This window comes from Athene noctua, chromosome 12 (assembly GCF_965140245.1).
Source record: "Athene noctua chromosome 12, bAthNoc1.hap1.1, whole genome shotgun sequence".
Lineage (NCBI taxonomy): Eukaryota > Metazoa > Chordata > Aves > Strigiformes > Strigidae > Athene > Athene noctua.
In genome coordinates, this window is record NC_134048.1 from 16121545 (window position 1) to 16142087 (window position 20543).

At 42.2% G+C, this 20543-nt stretch overlaps 1 protein-coding gene across 3 annotated transcripts in view; it reads right to left on the minus strand.

The window, feature by feature from the left end:
- The window catches only part of SGCD (sarcoglycan delta), a 236495-nt gene that overhangs the window by 192281 nt on the left and 23671 nt on the right, over positions 1–20543 (minus strand). The gene's annotated exons all lie outside the window — the stretch shown is intronic.

Sequence of the window (20543 nt, forward strand, 5' to 3'; positions counted from 1 at the left end):
ATTTGAACATATCCCAACACTCCCTTTCCTCCCATGACAGTGGGATCAGAGGATCACCCCCCCTATATTTAAGGGGCTCTATGGCAGCACTTGTACAACCTGCCCTACTCAGGATTTAAATTTATTTTAAAATTTTAATTTCTTTTTTAGCAAGATGCTTGCTTCAACATAATTTAGCCAGCAGAGATGACCAGGACACCAGGAGGTGAAGAGTTCAAAAGAGATTAGAAATCCATGTTTTCCTTATCACAGTTTCAGCTTTCCTCACTAAACCACTCAACCTTTTCAGATACCAGTCCCAACATCAAGAAATAAGAGAAGGAAAAGCAATGAGAAAGAAGATACAAGAGAGGGAACAGAGAGAGGAAAACAGAGACAATCCATTATAGCCCCATAATTTTATCCTGTAAAATTTCAGTCTGCATGCCCCACTGATTCAATTACTGTATACAGTTTTACCCTTCAGCAGAACTAGAATTACAGAAAAACCCATTTTTAAAGGTTAGCAAGAGAATTTTTCATTGACAGCGACCTTCTTCAACAGGGACACACAATGTAAGGTAGGAATTGTATTTGCCTTACTCCTCCGAAACAGATATTTAAACCTGTTTTGGGCGGCGAGTGAAGTGTGTCTGGTGATCTTAATCTACTCCCCATAGAGAGCAAAGCCAAAGAACAAACTCACTTGATTACCAGGTTCTGTGCAAAATACTGAACCTGGTATTATGAAGCACATTTTCCCTGACAGAGGAGCTGATCCCTACAGCATGTTTAGGAGTAGACAGAAAATAAGGAGGCACAGCTACAGGGCTGGCAGGTCAGAAGGGGCAAGGTTTAACACCCCTAGCTTCAGGAACTCCACTCTCCATCTCACATGGTTGTGCTGTTGCTCTCTGAATCATTTCTCCTAGCACGCTTTCAGTGTTATTTTGGTAAATTGTATATACTTAAAGGCAGGTATTCTGACCTATGTGGAGCACACCCAGTGCTGGATGACTGAGACTTGACACGAAAGCTGCAGCTCCTCAGTGTTTTCACAAGTACAATTTAAAGCATTTCCCTAAAGTCGTTCTAAAGTACTCAAAAGCATAAGGCTAAAAGGGCTATTTTGATGAGAAATAAGTGGGGTTACTGCTTAAGTATCATTTTTAATTACCTAAGCAATGGTAAGTGTGCTGCCATCACTTGTTAGACAAGGTACAAACATACTCAAAATTTTTTTTTCCTCTCAGTGTATTTCTCCAATATGTTTCATTTATCAAAGCTATAACCACAAGCACAAAGAAGTTCATCTGCAGTTTAGATTATTGAAAAGTATCTGATAAATAGTCTCAAATTCAGGAAGAGCATGTCTATGCCTTGCTAGAGAAGAGCTCTCCAAACGGAGCAGCAAAAGCATCTACAGTAAATTAGAGGCCATGTGGCTTCATGGAGCCTGGATGCCACTGATGCTGAGAAAAGATGGAATTATTATAACTATTTACATAATCAGCAATACTAAGACAAGATACAGTAAAAGCAGCGAAAGCACTGCTAATTATATTATTCTAAACTTAGTGTTCTCAACCCAACATGGAGTTCTCCAGGGGAATTTTCTTGATTATTCTTTTTAATCAGCTAAATTATAGCCTTCAAAAAAACTCTGGGCAAATGACAGCTTATTCTTCGAGAAGACTGCTGTACAATTGGACTGGTGAAATATCAAGATAATTTCTGTGGAATATATTCCCATTTCCCATCCTAATTACTGATGGATTAGTTAGTGTCACTGGAATTATAATAATTTGCCTAAGTAGCAGGTTTTTAAATAAAGATGAAATTGCATTCAGAAGCTCCTCTTCCACACATTATTTATACATACTGAATGTCTGTTTACTCTCCATGCATGAGTGGCTATTTTGTCCCTAAAGATCCAAGATAACATGATAACAAGGATCCTACAAGCACATACACACTTTCATCTCTTCTCACTTGCAAGCATTTCCACTTACAGGATTATCATCATGCTAATGCACATCTGCCAGCTGTCGCCCTGCTGCATTTTACCCTCGCAGCGGTGCCTCCCTCTCCCCCTGCACGTGCACCTGCATGGCACACGTAGGGGGTTGTTGGTTGGTGCCAGTAGTGACTAATCTCTACCTTCCAACTGCCACGCATGTAGACTAGTTGGCTGAAGACCACATATCCTCTCATCCCAGCTCTGACCCACAGCAAAACTCTCTCCTGCGTGGAGCTCCTGGCTCCATGCTGACCCCCTGTACCTCATCAGTTCCTCCTGGGGTGATACAATGTGCCATTTCAGCCTTTTGCGGGTATTTTCCTCCTTCCCTCTTTGGCTGTTTTAGTCTCAGCATGGCTTCCAAAAGGCTATGAGCTTTTTTTCTTTTTTAATAATTCATTTGCACAAACAAAACCAGTTAGTACTACTCACAACGAAGCCTTTTGGTACAAGCTAGGCATTGCTAACTTGTCACTGCTACACTGTTTTTAGCTGGCTGATTGCTTTTCCCCCTTCAAAAATAGGTGTAAAGTATTTGGTGAGAGAGGAAGACTTGTTTTCAAACGAAACCAATCTCTCCAAATCTTTGCCATCTGCAGTCTCCCACTGCACCAAAATAAAAGAGCTGTGCTCGGACTGTGTCCAGCAGGCTCCAGAAACCAACTGACTACAGGTTCTGGTGAGAAAGCATCCTCAATCACTCTGTCCATCCCCCATCTCCACCAGCCCTGGACCAGACTGTGAGGCCAAAGTCTTTCAACAACACTAACCCTAGTCCTGCTCTGAACTCAATCCTGACAGCCATACCTCCTATATGCTAAGCAGCAATGTTGAACAGGAAGCATTTGAGCAAATACACAGCCTTGTGAAGCTTTTTCCAAAGTTCTGAAGTGTTGTTTCTCTTTCACATGCATTTTGGCCATTGTAAAAATCTCTTTTTAACCCTCACAGAAGCAGAGAATGATAACTGGAATTTAAAATCAAGCCATGTTCCCTCCTGAGCCACTAAAAGCAGCTCAAGTGTAATGTTCCTGCTCAGCCCAGCATGGTTCACTGAGTCTTGAAACAATGCTGGTGACATGGTTGGGGCTACACAGGAGCTCACATGGCCACCACATTGGAACCAGGGGTCTGCATGTGTAGCACATGTATCTGGGAGATTAGGTCAATGATAGATTAATAGTAAAGCCACAAAGGGAAATCAGATGGTAAAGTCCACCAAAAGCAATTGGAAACTGAGTGATGTTTGCTTTGAAAATCCTCCTTATCAATCAGGGGCTATTTTAAGGGACAGGATAGGTTAGAAACATCTCCAATTAAAGGGAAAACTATATTCAGCTATTTGGGAAGAGAGTTTGTACTTCTTAGAACCTCAGAAAATGAGCTATTTTCACTACTCTTATATTACTTTTTTCTTTTTCTTGGAAACAGTGGCAACGCACTGTTCCATGATGAAAAGGACTTGATGGTGCAATATGAAGAGGACAGCATCACTGCTCCCATTTTACAGGGGGCACAACAGGAGGCAGCAAAGGCTCTGAGGACACCTCTTCTGCAGCTAGAGAGAGGATTACAGCCTGGGAACACAGAGCCCCTATTGCAACTGCAACTATTAAATAATACTCTTTTACATATGTAGGCAGCAAGTACAAAATATTGGCAGGAGCCTTAGCGTGGTAATGCACAAGTGTGACGGGAAAGCTGAGTAATTGCTTATCTTGTGATATAGAAGCAACAGGGGCACAATTCAGCACAATATTCCAACAAGTTTGGTAAACACACCAGAGACTACTTGATAATAATTTTGCCTGTTTCCAGAAAAAAAAAGACCTTTTGAAGTTTGTGCATGTGATGTCAGATCATTTTTTCAAAGGGGCAGCATGACAGCTGTGTTGGAGATAATCAAGAAACCCGGGGGCAATTAGGTTTTAATGCTGTGACAGTGGGGAAGTATATCAACCTCCTCGTTACAGCCACAACATTCTTGGCAAAATGTTCTATAATAAGGCACATGGGATATCATCATCTCTTTGCAGAATATTTTCATGATTTTTTTTTTTTTTTGGTGGGAACCATGCAAGGAATTACTTGGAGATTTGCAGATGCTAATCACAGCTACAGCACCCTATTTCACTTGAAGTAAACATTATTACAGTTATAACCTACATTAGGTAGAGGAAAGGAAGTTTTGCAGACATTGCTGCTTTATATAAACTGAAGAACAAATGTGACAGCAGACAGCACTACAGAGAGCACCTTGATTTTTCTGGTACATCCATGTCTGATGTAGGGATGTTCTTCAGTGTCTCTGGTGTGGCCCCTGACTACCTCACATCTGTCTAAGTACTAGGCTTCCCAAACTCCCAGGTGAGAACGAGGAAGCGCCCCTGGAGAGATGGAAAAGCCGAAGCACAGAGAAGTCAGCTGAATTATTCACAGAAAATATGTTCCAGAAACAGATACTCAACCTGGACTCTGTTTTTCCACTGTTACTTTCTTCTCTTGGCATACTGCAGTTTCCCATTTGTTCACAAACATTTATGAGTGTGTCCTCTGTGGAAACTGAACAGTCAATGTCTGCTTGGAGTACTTTCTTCTGATGCAAAGACTGTTGCTTGGGCTGCTACAACATCAAGAATGAAATGGGCTTCACTGTGTCACAGAAATCTTACCTGTAAGTTACTCTCCAAGCCTAAAATCCTATATAATAATCAGTAATTTTAAAAATATGTATTTTCACTATATTCCAGAGCAGTTCATCAAAGCAAAGGTTTGAGGATCCCCACCCTCCCACAGAGTCCTGACGTGCTACTTGTGAGAATAATGCAGCTGATGGCAGAACTGCCACCCATCCCCTCCCTGTGCCCTGGTGCTCCAGGTGCAAAATGTAGCTGGTCTTACCTTCTTTCTTATGCTTTTGGTAATAACACTCTTACACTTTTCTTTCTGCAGTTCCATAAAAGCTATTTGAATCCTTGATCATTGCTCATAGTAGTCTTGCAGAGAGAGAAAATGGAAGGAGACATGAGCTAGCGATCAGGGGGATTGTGCCTAAGCAATGTGCTGGGGAACAGAGAGGGGGGAGCACCCCATCCCTTCTGCACTGTGACCCCCCTTCCTCCCCACTGGCTGCGTGAGTTCAAATCAGCTTTAGGAAGTCTACACTGTGGAATATAAAGCAGAGCAGTATCAGCTTCAGCAAAAGGTCTACAGCACCCAGCAAAGCCCCAAACACATGGCACCCAGCCAGCATGCCTCACCTGCCAGGGCACGGAGCCCTGGTGGGACATGATGCTCAAACGGCCATCCAACTCCCAGGTCCAGAGCCCCAGCCAGCCCCAATAGCTTCTAGCTCTCTCCCCTTCTCCTTGAAGGCTGCAGGCACCCACAGCAGCACCAAATGCAAGCTCCAGCCAGTGCTGTTTCACATGCAGTTTGCACAGGTGTAAACTGATTACTCAAGGCAAAGGAGAATCAGCTTTCTTTAGCAGCCAAAGGTGAAGTGATGCTCTGTTTTCAGTTGTACAACCTCCTTTTCTCAAAGCTCCCCATGCCATACGAGTCTGCTGCCCTTTGCCTTCCCTTCCCATGAAGGAGAGCATAGATTCCCATACCACAACCTGCACTGCCGCAACACAGAAAGCACTAGGTGTCCAGAAGCAGAGAGAAGGGGAGCAAAATAAAGAACTCATGATGTTCTCAGTCTTCTCTCCTAGTTCTGTGCTCAGACTGCATGCCTGATATAGCTTCATTTTATATGCAGGTCACTCAGTCATTCTTCTCACATGTACATCAGGCGCTGCTGGAAAATGTGGCCATTATCCATCAAGTCCTTTGCTTTAGTCAGCTTCCAGCAGAAGAGTAATAGATGCACTTGTGTTGTCACATCATTGTCCAAAATGTCAGGGTAAAAAGCCCTTAACATTAACAACTCCCTAAGGAAATCAGTTCTTAAAAAAACAGAATAGGAAGGAAAAAACATGAGAGGGACAGAAAGATGCAGAGCATCCCTTTTTATCAGGGATGAGTTAAGCAGAAAAGTGCCCTGACTAGCTGTATGCCAGCCAGGTACCCATGCTGTGGTTTTATTGCCACTAAAGTTTACATTGCATCTGGGTAAAGCAACATGTGCACATATTGTTTTTAATTTCCAGGATCCAGAATTAGAAATAGTCTTCTCTTTGGACATCATACATTAAAAGAGATGTATCAGTCTGAAGAGTGAGTGTAATCTCTTCCCAGGGTACTTGCATTAAGATTCAAACAGCACAGTGAGGTGATAGTATCAGGCAGCACAAATCTTCATAGACAGTAAAAGAAAAGGGGGGAAAAAAAAAAGCAGAAAAGAAAAAGATGAAATCAAAGACAACAAGAAGCAGTAGTCAAAGTTAGGAGGAAGAGGAGGTCAGGCACACAAACTAATCAAGGTGGCATGGTGTTATTTTCCTGGTGCGGTGAACCTCTATGATCTGCTTTTAAAGGATTTGCTAAAGTTAAGGGAGAACTAAGCAAAGCTTCAAATCTTTTAAAGCCTAGTAAAATGTAGACATGAACAAAGGTATTTCTTTGCTGAGATACAAGGAAGAAAAGCAAAGTGGAATGGGAGGGAAAGAATACCCTGTCATGAACGACCTGAAGATGAATTTTGGTGACCAGTACTCACTAATTCCTAAAAAAACCCTGACCCTGCTGAGGAGCTGTCACCACTCCTGGCAGACATATGATATTGATACTTATTTTTACATTTGCAGCTGCAAGTACACAACCTCAAATGAGACAGATAAGGTGAAATAAATTTGACAGCGCTTTGCCCACGATGTTTTTGGTGAGTGCCCCTTTTACACAACCCCTCATTGCAGCACAGTGAATACGTCCAAGAGAAGTGCTTGTAAGAAATAGGAAATAAAGCTGAAGTTAGACAAGACTGCAGGAATCTGCCTCAGAGATGTATAACATCACCAGTTGGGTCACCTACACCAGATACATCCCTTGCCTGTCAAAACTCAAATGTGTGCAGCCTCACCCATACAAACTCTGGAAAGGGACCTTTCAGCTCACATCCCAGCATGGTGCTCCTTTGGACGGGGCAGACACAGCCAGGCTCTCAGCACTACAGCCTACCTCCAGTTGTTTAATTGGGCTTGTGTATTACTGATAAGTAACTGATACACAGGAAATGAACGCGAGGCCACCACCGAGTCTGCTTCTGCATACAAATACGGGCAGCTGAATGCGAATCAGCAGCAAACGCTGCAGCCCTGCCATTCCTATGGCATTTCCAGTATGGACGTGCTTAAAATATCTCAACGTAAAGTGTTTCACTTTGTACAAATGATGCTGGCATGACTGCTCAATGCCTTTTCACAGAGGAAACTGCAAAGGGCTGAGGGGGTCAGATAAAACAAAGATAAGGTGTTATGCAGACACTGGATGAATATCTAGAAAAGAGAGAGACTTTAAGTGGCAACAAAATAAGAAATTAAGATAAAGAGGAAAGGCGCACAAAGGCGAGTTCTCCACACATTCAGCCTTTAGGGACAATCTTCCTATTTTTTCCCAGGAGTCAAAAAAAGCCCCCAAATTAATCTCTGTGCACAGCCTAAATTTGCCCTTAGTGCCAACTTTGTGTCTGCATCAAATTCTTCCACAGCCTAAGATGCAACAGTGTAAATAAGCTCATTTTTGTTACATTATCAAATTGTGTTAACTTTCTCGCTGCAGCATTCTCCGAGGCTGGCAACACGGAGACGTGCAGGAAATGTAAATCACTCCCCTTTTGATATGATAACCGTAGCAGTGAATTGCATCCCAGAAATCAGCTCAGGATTATAGCCGAGAACTCACTGAAAGGCACTTAGCTGTGGCGTTGCGCCAGGAGGGTAAACTTCAGCTGGCAGGTCAGTGCAAAGCAGCCTCAGGTCTTGGGAAAGAAGAACAATACGTAACATCCAGCTATCTGCGGCTGCACAGACCTCAAAGCCAACAGCCTCAGGGTCAATATATAATTAAAGGATGCCAACAGGTGTTAAAAACAAGTGTGCATTTAAGTATGCAAATGCATGGGAGAGCTATATTAAATATGAATAAGCACCTAGGAAAGCAACAGCCAGCAGGTGGTGGGATAAAATCTACTTGCCAGACAAATACAGATGTATATATAAACAACCACATACAGAAAAAATGCGTTTCCTGCATGGAACTATTTGTGGTAGAGAACATTATAATAATCATTTTAATCATGTATCATTTATTTAAATAATTTTTCAGTTTCAAAGATTCAGCGGATGTTGGAATGCAAATAAAGGTAATCAGAAGGTGGAAATAAATGTTTTTCCAATGTCTTATTTTCATGTGTAAATGCCACTGCTAACAACTACTAGTGTTAACCCTGGGCCACAACGCCACTGAAATTGGTACTGCATAAACACAAAAATAAAAAGCTGTCTGAACCCTAAGGAATTTGCAGCTCTAACAGAAAAGAGGCAGCAGATGGGTATAGACAGAAATAATCAAGAAACAGTCGTTAACAAGGCAGGAGTTAGTCTCAGCAAACCAAATCCCTGATTGCTGTGAGCCTTGTACAGGCACCACAACAAAGAGGAGTTTTGATCATCGATACCCCGCAACACACGGAGCTCTGCACATCCTTCACCTTTGCCACTGTGCTCCATCTGTCACCACACTTGCTGGCAATCGTGTGTCATTCACCCACTATATTTTGGTTTTTAACATAAAAACTCTTTGGGCCAAGGACCATCATGTATGACCTTGCTCTCCAGCACCAAGCATAGTAGGCTCAAACTGGTGGTTCACTAATAATAATGTTTATTAATAACTACTCCAACTGAGTATGAGCATGCACAGACACAAATCTAAAATCCAAATTAATACACAGAAAACCCGTGTAAAACAATAGAGGCGTTCAACAATAATTGAGCAACAGTGTCTTCTGATGGATTTTATTCAGTCCACACACCTCTTGCTCTAAATCTAAACCATGTAGAGGAAAGGAAGAGTGGCTGGCATGTATTTATCTGTGAAACTGAGACACACCATCAGTAAATGCATGAACTATGCCCTATGTCAGCTGGAACCTCCAGAGGCACCATGCTACATACCACAGTAATAAATCTAGCCCAGCAGATAGCTGGACAGCTATGACAAACAAGGACAATAAAAATATTTAAAACATTTTTGTGGTCAACGGCTCGATGTCCAAGTGAAGAGCAGTGACAAGCAACTTCCATCAGGGGCCGGTGTTGGAACTGGCACTGTTTAACATCTTTGTTGGAGATGTGGGCAGTAGGATCCAGCGTACCCTCAGCAAGTTTGCTGGTGACACCGAGCTGTGTGATGCGGTCAACATGCTTGAGGGAAGGGATGTCATCCAGAGGGACCAGAACAGGTCTGAGACCTGGGCCTGTGCAAACCTCAAAGTTCAACAAGGCCAAGTGCAAGGTCCTGCACGTGGGTCGGGGCAATCCCAAGCACAAATACAGGCTGGGCGATGAGTGGATGGAGAGCAGCTCTGAGGAGAAGGACTTGGGGGTATTAGTGGATGGAAAACTGACTGTGAGCCACCAATGTGCACTCGCAGCCCAGAAAGCCAACTGTGTGCTGGGCTGCATCAAGAGAAGTGTGGGCAGCAGGGCGAGGGAGGGGATTCTCCCCCTCTACAACATGCTCATGAGGCCTGCCCTGCAGTGCTGCATCCAGCTCTGAGGCCCCCACATAAGGAGGACATGAACCTGCTCGAGCAGATACAGAGAAGACCATGAAGATGATCAGGGGGCTGGAGCACCCCCTGTGAGGACAGGCTGAGAGAGTTGGGGGTGTTCAGCCCGGAGAAGAGAAGGGTCTGGGGAGACCTTAGAGCGGCCTCCCAGTACTTAAAGGGGCTACAGGAAAGGTGGGGAGGGACTCTTGATCAGGGGGTGTAGGGATAGAATGAGGGGTGATGGTTTCAAACTGAAAGAGGTCAGATTGAGATTAGATATAAGGAAAAAAATCTTGACTGTGAGGGTAGTGAGGCCCTGGCACAGGTTGCCCAGAGAAGCTGTGGCTGCCCCCTCCCTGGAAGGGTTCAAGGCCAGGTTGGATGGAGCTTTGGGCAACCTGAGCTGGTGGAAGATGTCCCTGCCCATGGCAGGGGGGTTGAAGCTACATGATCTTTAAGGTCCCTTCCAACCCAAACCATTCTATGACTCTATGATTCTAATCCAGTTTTCCACAACAGAGCTAACAACTGCAGGATACAGCATTCTTGATGGAAGGTTTTCTTTCAGCACATTTGTCTCAATGACCTACTTATTACTACACCCTTCAGACTAATTTTAAGTCAATAAAGTATTTAATTTGTATATCCAAACCTGTCTTTCATGATACAATATGTTCTTAAATTATATGCTTAAATGTTACAAGATGGGAAAAAAAGACACCAATCCATCCCTTCCTCATGTCCAGCCAGACCTGCACTGAGAGGGAGTGCGGGTCTTCCAGCCTCCACTTCCACATTGCCATCAAAGGGCTAAACAACAAATTTAGCCATTAGAAAATTAGCAGTAAATTCTAAAAGTATTACTTTGGCAGCACCCCGGTGTAGTCTGTACAGCCAGGTGGGACAGATGAGTAAGAGAAATCACAGCACTGAGGTCCCCTCCAAAGCCACTCTCGTGGCAGCAGTGACTCAACCAGCTGAACAGTTGGCCACTGTGAAGAGTTGTCTCTCTTTCAAAAGCTTATACAGAACACTGATAACATATTAATGTTTTCAGTGGGGTCTCTATGGAATAAATCTTCAAAACAAGCCTACCTGCATAACAAAAAAAAAAAAAATTAAAAAAAAAAAATCTGTCACTATCTGTTGTTGAGCATTTTATATCTCTGTACCAGGAACATCATGAACATGTATCTTCATAGCTAGGATTCAGTTCTTCTTAAAGTCTTTGTATTCTTTAGAATTATTTTGTGTTGCTTGCTGCTTTTTATTTTTAATCTGTACATTCTTTTTTTTCCTTTGGACAACTTTGAAAGCAACCAGTAGAAAATAGTGCTTAGAGCCAAAGTTCATGGAGACTTCACTCTGTACACTTAGGCATGTTCTGTATTTATTAATTACATTACTTTTTCAGTAAGATATAGTGAATTGCAAGGTAATAAGGCAGTTCCTACATAATGGCAGGAACAAAAAAAGTGTTGTCTGCAACCTCCATGCTCAAACGTGCAATGTGACAAATTTTCTAATGCAATTCAAGTCTCAAAAGTGGAAAAGAAATAGCATGTAAATGGATCTCTCTTGCTCTTAAATCACTGTTAGCAAATCTGAATCTCTTTAAGCCTGGTAGTTTCATATCAGGCCTATTTAACTTGCAAAGGTAGGTCAGGTTTTATTGATCCCCTCTAATGCTTATAAATGCACTCTTAAAAAAATGAGAGTAATGAGAGACATAAACACATTGCTCAGTTGCTAAAGGTTCACTGGAAAAATGTGTGATAATATTTACAGCCTTGAAGCTATGCTGTTCTCAGTGCCATTTCTGTACACACCAGAACGCAGATTACAGGCTTGCCAGTTCATACTGGAAAGGAAAAAAAGAGCCCTATCAGAGTGGAGGTGGATTAGTATTTGTATTTACTAAAAGCACAACTATTACCTTCCAGAATACAGTCACAGCAGCACAAGTCCATTTACTTCTCAGTTATTATTCCTCAACCTTTTTTAAGTGTAATATTTTGTGCCTGGATTTCCTACTCAGAGTCCATGCCATGCCCTGAATTTTGAACTACTAAGAACTGATGGCATTATTCCAGTTGCTATAGAAATAAGGCACCTCGAGGTGCTTTTAATCAATCAGAGTTCCTCCATCTACACCTTTCAGAAAAGGACCAGAGTAAGAAGCCCGTTTATAATACTGATGAGGTTTTTAAATAGACAAGTTCTGACTATTTGAAGAACCTAGATTTTAAAGGAATGAGATGAAAAATAAAGGAAATAAATCTATGTGATCTGGCTAAAGGCCAGTGATACACTTCTCAGCAGAGTAACAAGGGAACGCCTAAATAAAAACAAGTGCGGCACTTTCCACACCTATGGACAACCACAGACCGAACACACTGCAAGATCTAGATACAGTCTTGATACAGCTTTTTGCTTCCCTACTCTAGCTGTTTGTAAAGGATTTCACTTATGAGCCACCTCTCAGAAAAATGAAAAGCATTTTTCCATGCAAAACTAAACATGATTTTCACTTTGTTATTTTTCATGCCATGCTAAAATAAAACCACAATGGATTTTCAATTGATATCTGATATATCACTCCTGTTCCAACTATTAAATACTCATTTTTATGGCCTGAGATTCTAAATACAATATTTACAGACACATAAACACGTAAAAAAACACTGCAGTTAATGTACTAGAACAGACACAGGATTTCTGGGTTTTATTCTTCTGCAGACTTCTTGCTCAACACAGACAAGTTCCTCAACCAACTCCTACACCCAGGCTTCCTCCTCCGTCTAATGAACAGGTGAGCTGCATAAATGGATCACTGCCTAGGACATGCTCTGAAGCTACACTGTCAAATAGTTTAAAAAGCCGAAAATAAATAGTATAAATCTCCATCATCAACTTTAGGCAATTATCAAATGTTTATTAGCCTCGAAAGTGAAGGCTAATAAACCTGCTTATTTTAGCAGATAAAGTCAAATTACCTTGATTGAAGTTAGTAAGCCTTCAGAGATGAACAGCTACGGCCTCATTTGCTTTTAGTTATTTTTGATAAAATGTCAGCTCAAAAACCTGAAAGATACTTTCTAGTTATTTAGGTAATGTAAAACTTGGGCAGTTATTTTCCAGGAAACATGGCCTGCCTGACAGGTTTTAAATGAATAAAAGTGATATTATTACAATTATCATTAGAAAAAGATGTCCCTCATCAAAATGTGTCTGGATTTTAATTGACAAGGTCTGGGTTAATGCTATGAAAATGCCAATGAAAGCAAAGCCTGTGGCTCAAACTAATTGTCAGCACTGAGCAACCTCAACCTCTAACCCACCACAGATTTATCACTCTGTGCACACTGTACTCATGACAAGAAACCTTTGAATTAATCATTAACAACTAGAAATTCCTCCCAGACGGAAAGTGAGCAGAGTGCAGGGCTGGCCACCCCCCTTTCCCTTGCTCCTGAGCCAAGGAGAAGTGCCTGCAAGACTTCCTAATGAGAAAGACTTGTTTTGTTGTTGTTTCACCACCTCTTCTTTTAAGAGCATTGGAGAGGAAACTTTCAGTGGTCCTAAAAGGAGAGAGACATTAGTCTAAGCAAACTACAGTGCACATATGGCTAAATGTCCTCCTGCCTCCCTGGCCATCCTCCCCGATCAGCTCCGGCGCAGCCAACAGGAGCATACAGCCTTCATGGAAGAGAGGACAGTGCTACACTATGACCACGCAGGGTCACACATGAACACAAATCCCAGTGCGGAGGCTAAGGGGCTTCCTTATTCCCAGCAATACCCACACAATTAGTCCCCCTTCTCAAGAAAGGCCAGCCCAGTGCAGAGCACACTTGCTCTCCAGCACAGCAAACACATGGTCCTTGCCCAAGGCACAGCAACTGCTACCCAGTGTGCCCAGCCTGCTCCTGCTGCCATCATTCATCCCAGACTGTGGCACCAGTTTCTAGTATACCAGACTATGCAACTGAGCATCCACCGCTTGGGCTGTCCCACCAGTTAATTCAGGATATGTCCCACCATGGCCACTGGGACTTGTCCAGCTGGAGAGCAGCCCAGTTTAGCTTTTTCTGCAGTGGTGGTCATCAGTTACAAGACAGAGGACCATGTTGGTACAGAGACCAAGAGGCAGTCAATATCCCAGGAGAGAAGCCATCAAAGAATGGGATGCAAGCACAGGCACAGCATGGTGGTTCTCTGTGTTTTGGCGGCACCCCTGGGACAGCACAACAGTGCAGAGAAGGACTTAGAACATCCCCACTTCAGCAATGAACTCAGTAATGCTTGGAAAGGTCCCCTCAGCTGCAGTATCAGTCAGTACCATTTCTCCCACACAATTTCATAAATAAAACACAAAGAGCTCTGTAAAAAACTCCCTGAATTCTCTTTATTTTATTTATGTTTTCTCTATCCCAGCATGCTGGTGCAGACCTTCCTGAATATTGCTGGACAGAAGGAGAGAAGCTGTGAGCATCCAGCACCTGACAGAGGAATGAGGTCTTCCAGGGCAATGACATGCTCCTAAGCCCCACGTTGCCTTTTACAGTCTTTATCCTGAATGTTTTGGTTCTCAGCTTCTCCATCTGCACAGGTTATGGCACCATCACAGTAGAGCTTGAGTGCACATCAACTTACTGGTCCTCCAGTCTAAGTCTTTATACAAAACTAAATGCACTTATGCTAAGCTAAAGAGTTCCTTCTCATACAACATTAAGACCAGAAAGCACAACAGCATTGAGAAAAAAGGATGAGGACTGTCTCCAAAAAGATCAGGGTCTGGTTCGTGAGGTGGGGGAAAGGCAAAGGGCCACTAATGTCAGAAGGCATCAAACTTGCCTGGTGAGATAAATGGAGCTACTTACCCCACCTAGGATAGAGGAAAAAAATAAAATCTCTGTTATCAGCTGACTAGTCAGGAGAAAACAACAGACAGCATTTGCCGTGGTGAAGGAATAAGACACTACTTTGCTCAGAGGATGCAAGTGCCAGCAGGGTCTCTGCTGGCCCCTTCCCAGTTAACTGGGAGGCAAAGACTGAAGGGGTGTTAGCCCATCAACAGAAATCCTCCCACCTCACTGTCCTTTTTCTCCCAGAGGTGAAAGGCAGCCGTTTGTCCTCCCATTCACCTCCAGCTACCCTGCCTTTCTAGTTTTTGCTGGTTTCTATATATTCACCACAGAAACTACAAGCTGGAAAGTTTCCATTAAACAACGCCAACAAGAAATCTCCATTCACAGCTAACGCTTGGCTGCACACATTCTCTCTTATTTCCAAATGTTTTCCGTATGTTTCGGCTTCCCTTCATTAAACATATTCATAATTATTTGCAGCACATCTAAAGAACTCATACAAGAGGTTTGTGCTTCCAAATACAGCCTTCTGGCTGCAAAAAATCAGCATGACAGCATTAGAAGGAGGTTTGTGTCAATCAGGAGGTAGAGCTCAGGAAGAGGAAAGCAGAAGCCACACCATCATGATTTGAGTCAGTGACTACTTCCATCAGGTAGCAATTTGGCCCTTTACAAAACCCTAGGTATTTCTTAGAGCATCACCCTCTCAGTTAACTGTCAAATTAGTCAGCAACTGTGACAATAAATCTCATAATAAAAATGTGCAAAGTGGAGACTTCTGGTACCTTAGCTGAAAACTTGAACAGCCTAAAGGATTTTTCTGGTCTAAAGAGACACTGTTAATCCAACAAAGTATCTCTGTAACACTTCACACCAGTTACTGTTGTGGCCTTTCAAGGCTGTTTCCAGCACATCCTTCAATACCCTTTAGACTAAGCAAAGGCTTCACTGAGGAAACTTACACCAAATGCTCATTCCTTTAGCTCAGCCCCAAATAGTCACCTACAAAAGTTGTCAGGGCTTTCCAAAATCCTAACTCTTTCAGGGTCTTTCATGCATCCTACAGAGCTATCTAAGGAAGGGCATCTTTGGCACTTAAATTGTGCTGTGCTGGCTCTGCAGTGCTCAACTCAAGTGAGTAGGACCCAGCATGCCTTTATGAGACCAGAATGGCTCCTGAAGCACACACAGTGTCAGGGCTTCCAGCAATTATTTCTGTGATCCTTAAGACAGGGGTTGTTCATGGACAGAACTGTTCCTTTAGGTAATTACATTCCCAGGGCTACACAGTGCCTGTCAAACTCTCCCCCCTCTACATCACAGGCCAGTTTTTTGTGGATCATTATGAAATAAATATGTCATCCTGAAGGATGAAAACATAACAAGCTGTAGCTCATCTGAACCCGAATGTTACCAAGTCACCACTATAAAGAAAAACAAAATGTTGCACTCTGACTGCATATGGGCCATGAGTGACTTCCCTATCACACACACACACCTTTATCAAATAGGATACACAATTAAGCTAGCGTGTGTCCAGTGAAAGGTAAAAATTACTATCTGGTTGGTGTCAGAGCTGCAGACAGAGCAGTAAAGGCTCTAGAGCATCCTGAGCGATCAGTCCCACGTGTGATATTCTCTGCTAAGCTTTGTTCTGGCAACATTCCCACTATTCGAGGAAGGAAATGCAGTATTCTCCTTTTTTTCTGTGAGGCTGGATGTAAAGCTTGGAAAGCAGAACTGCCTTAACTACGTGGCAGGAGGATGGTAGTTCATAATTAATTTTCCACATCAACTGTTGGCCGCCCTCTTCCTCTCTGCTAGGCTGTAAACTGTCAGTGAATACTTATCCAAAGAGCAGACATGCCACAGAGCAAAAAGCATGATTATTATTAGGTAATACTTTATAGTGTGTGCTAGCCAAAAATAAGAGGTGAGTGAGCCTGGGTGCAGTGAGAGCAGTATCACTGCAAGGGCAGCCCTGCTTGAAGCTGCTTATCATGTAAGAGATGCAAAAATATAGGGGATAAAAGAGCAGGATGGAGAGAGTGAGACAGGTAGAAGGCTGTAAGCTGATACAGAAATGCGCTTTAAGAATAAGCTTTTGAGTCAGGTAATTTCAAAACATCTGCAGCCCCAAGAAACACACACCCTTTTCCACCCAAGTTAGACTCTACCCAAGACGTGGCCCATGGGCTGCCAAGCAGCAGCTCTGCAAAGGACAAGGGCCTCCAAACTGCTTTGTCTTCTGACAAAAAGAAGGTGTACTCCATTCAGAGTTAGCATTTTCCACTCCTCAGTCTCCAAATTTCTCGAAGATGAGAGTGCAAAGTAATTACAAGGAGGTTGTAGGTCTCCAGAAGAAACAAGCCACTACCTTCATCATGCTCTATAAAGCAACACTACAAACATCAGAGTCCAGAAGGCAGAGCCATAGGCTGACAGCCCAGGAACAAGCCCATCTGTATGACTTTGGACAGACCCATTGACTTCTCAGTACTTCAAGACACTTCAAGAGTACAGGTAGACTATTATATTACTGTCCTGTGATCGGTATCTTAGGAATCTCATGTTAGTTTTGGAGTTTCTCATTTTACTTCAGAAATTCAACTCAGTTCTGCTGCTGATAGCAGCTTTTTAATTCATTTTACACCAAGATATTTGTTATCAGAAATTGTGCTTTGATATGTGTCAGGTTGATGGATTCAATAAAAGCCCTGTCAGGAGAAGCTGAGTGAACAGGGTTGCAGAAGTGGTGTCATCAAGGGAATTGATACGTTAACAGTCAGTCTGCTGATCTTGCAACAAAACATGCAAACATAATAGCCATTTTATTTCCTCACCCTGGCAAAACGGTTCAGAGAAACACCAAAGAACATTTGCATAAACGTTACTCATACAAACAAGCTCAGCGTGCTCACTGACAAAAAACATATGTAAAAAGTGATCCTGCATGCTGTCCTGTTTTCCTACTTGGTGTGCACGATTCGGGCAAGAATAATGAAGACTTTATTCAAAATAAACCTCTGAATTTAACTTTGGGAATTCAAGCAGACCTCCCATGACGCTTCAATGGAACTTTTCTTTCAAAAATGTAGGACAGTTTTACTGACATGTTTTCAGACACGGCGAGTAGACCTGCACCCCTCATCGAGTCATTGGAAAGTTGCATTAAGGCCTTCTTTTGACATCCAAACCCACAAGCACATAAAATCAGTGTTTGTTTCTGATTTAATAAATGACATCACATAAGAAGCAAGACAGATTTGAAGAGAGAAATAATAAATATTTATCAAACCACATAATATAGGGAGTGAGAAAAGGACCTGTCTACTCCTCTGCTATAGGTCAAACAGGGCTTGAATACACAAGCTCTCTGCTTTATCTATACCAGACCACCACAGCTGCAATGTCACTCTGCACTGTCCCGTAACACAAAGAGATTTTGTTAACCTGAACTGATTTACAGAAAATTTAGGAATGGTAAAAAACATGATGTTGAGAGTCAACTTTTAAAGAAGAGAAATAATATTACAGCCTAAACAATGCAAAGGGAAAAGTTCCAAAGCAATTAATCTTAAAAAGGTGAATTACATTGAGGATTTATGTCCATGTAATGAAGACAATTAATTGCTACGAGATCCATAAAACACATTAAATGAACAAGGTTTTTTCCAATTCTACTTGCAAGATGAAATTTATTAACTATGTTTAATGGCTACTTAAAGTTTTACATATTTATTAAATGTGCTTTTTCAACAGAACAGATCATTTTACTAACCAGATTCTAATAATCTAAAAAATGAGCAATTTAAGAAAAAATATTACTCTGCATGTTATCTACAGATCCATTTAAAATGACTCCTTACATAGTAAGATTACCATCACCACAATTGCATAAATGCTACTAAAAGGGAATCTGCTTGTCTCACACAAGCAAACAACATACTGCTGAAAAGATGAATGAGTTCAGCCAACGTTATTTGGACATATGTTGCCATTTCCTGCAGAGATATGAAACAAATGTGGGTCCTGATGTCATTTGTTGTTACTGTAATCGCTTAATTAAAAACCCCTCTACTTGGGAGAGCAGGACACATGGAAGAAACTGGCTTAGATTGGACCAGTGACCTCAAACAGATCCACACACAAATCTTGTGCTTTGCCCTATAGACTCAGCTGCTCAGCCAAGGCTATCTTCCTGTCTCCATCTGCAGGTATCAGATGCACATTTTGCACTTGTGATTGCACGCAAATCAGAGACAGGTGTTTACTGCTTAAAAGTGACCTAGAAGTGACTCGGTTCCTTACTCACCATCTCTAAAATGGGGATAAGTAGCACTTTGGTCTTACAAGGGTGTCATGGGGGACATATAAAGTTGATGGTAGTCAATTATTCTGATTAGTTTGCATGAGCCCCCAAGATGAAAAGATAAAAAAGGGTCTCAGCTTCTTGAACGAATAAGAGCAGTGTTGCCAACTCTTTAAACTTTAGCACAATCTTCTCAATCTGCAATGTTCTTCCTAAAGATCAAGTTTCCATAAATGCAAGATTTCCTTATTAAGAACCAAGTTTTTAGATCTGATGGTCACAAAGTAAAATGAAAAAAAAAAAAATATAACCAAAGTCAAACCTAGGTTTTAATGCCTAAATAATAGTTTTGCATAAACCAATTGTATGGAAAATGCTCTTCGTCCTCAGAAACCGTGAGGTTCTGCAAACCTCTGCGCTGGAGTACTACTCATGCTGCAGCCTGAGACATGAATCTTAGACTGAGTTGGACTGACTCAGGTGGGAAGAAGATGGGGAGCTCACCTCAGCACCACCCTGTGCGAGGCAGGGTCAGCACCCCAGTCACACCCGCACCCAACCACTCTGGTGCGGATCTTCACACGCCCTGGGGCACCCTGTATACCCAGCAAAACATACATGCTCCTGCAAGGAAGATTTACATGCTTTCACCTACAAATCTCACAAAGAAACAGGGAATAAAAAAAAATGCTGTGATTTCTACATTATAATAGTGCAAAATATTTCTCTGCAAATGTCAAGAAGCCCGCTCGATTATGAAATACCTCTCCCACAGTCTTTCCCTTCAGGTATTACAGTCACAAGAGCAGCAGCTTGGAAATAAACAAAAGTGAAGATGGTTACAAAAGCATGAGCAATGTTTTACAACCTCCACTTCCAGAAACCAGGTGCCACTGGTGCAGACAGACAAACAGAGCAAGCCCTGCAGCGGTTTTAATGACAGGAACCTCTCCTCCCTAACAGCAGTGCTGTTTTCCTGAAATACATGTACAAACTAACAGCATATGCTGTGGTTAGAACGGATCTTTCTCAACCCTCAGCATTTAATAGTTAAGCACCTAATTTAAGCTATTCCCACCAATTTTTTTCTGCAGTTGCTGGAGACAGGCAGTGTCCAGACCAGCAGAGCTCTGCTGAAGCATGAGAGTTTGAGCCTACAGTTTCCAGAGGAAACACTTATTGGTGCAACCAGATCAAAAGCAGGAGAATGAATGCACACTCACCGGGATATCTCATGTTTTTTTAGAGACTTTTAAGAAAGTCTTGACCTTTTTATTCTTTTTTCCCCCCTCTCCACTAACACCAAGTGCAGGTGTTATATTGCTGCTGTTCTTTTCCCAACAAGACTATACTGCTGGTTCAGACATATAAGAGAAGTCAATACCCATGTGTTAAATGAAAAACGATAGCATCAGCCAATACCATTCTACTGAGACCTGGGAACCAAAACTTTAAATGTGGGGTTTTTGTTTAATCAGCAAACTTTGCCTTCACAGAAATAACTTGGCCTAGATAAAAGAAACCATAGAATCAGAGGTTATATTACCCTAAATGCTTCTATAGAACAAGCTTTGTCCCCAATACATTCCTTAAGTCCCTGGCCCTGACTTTCTTGTTAAAGGATAGTTGCATATTGCCTTGCTA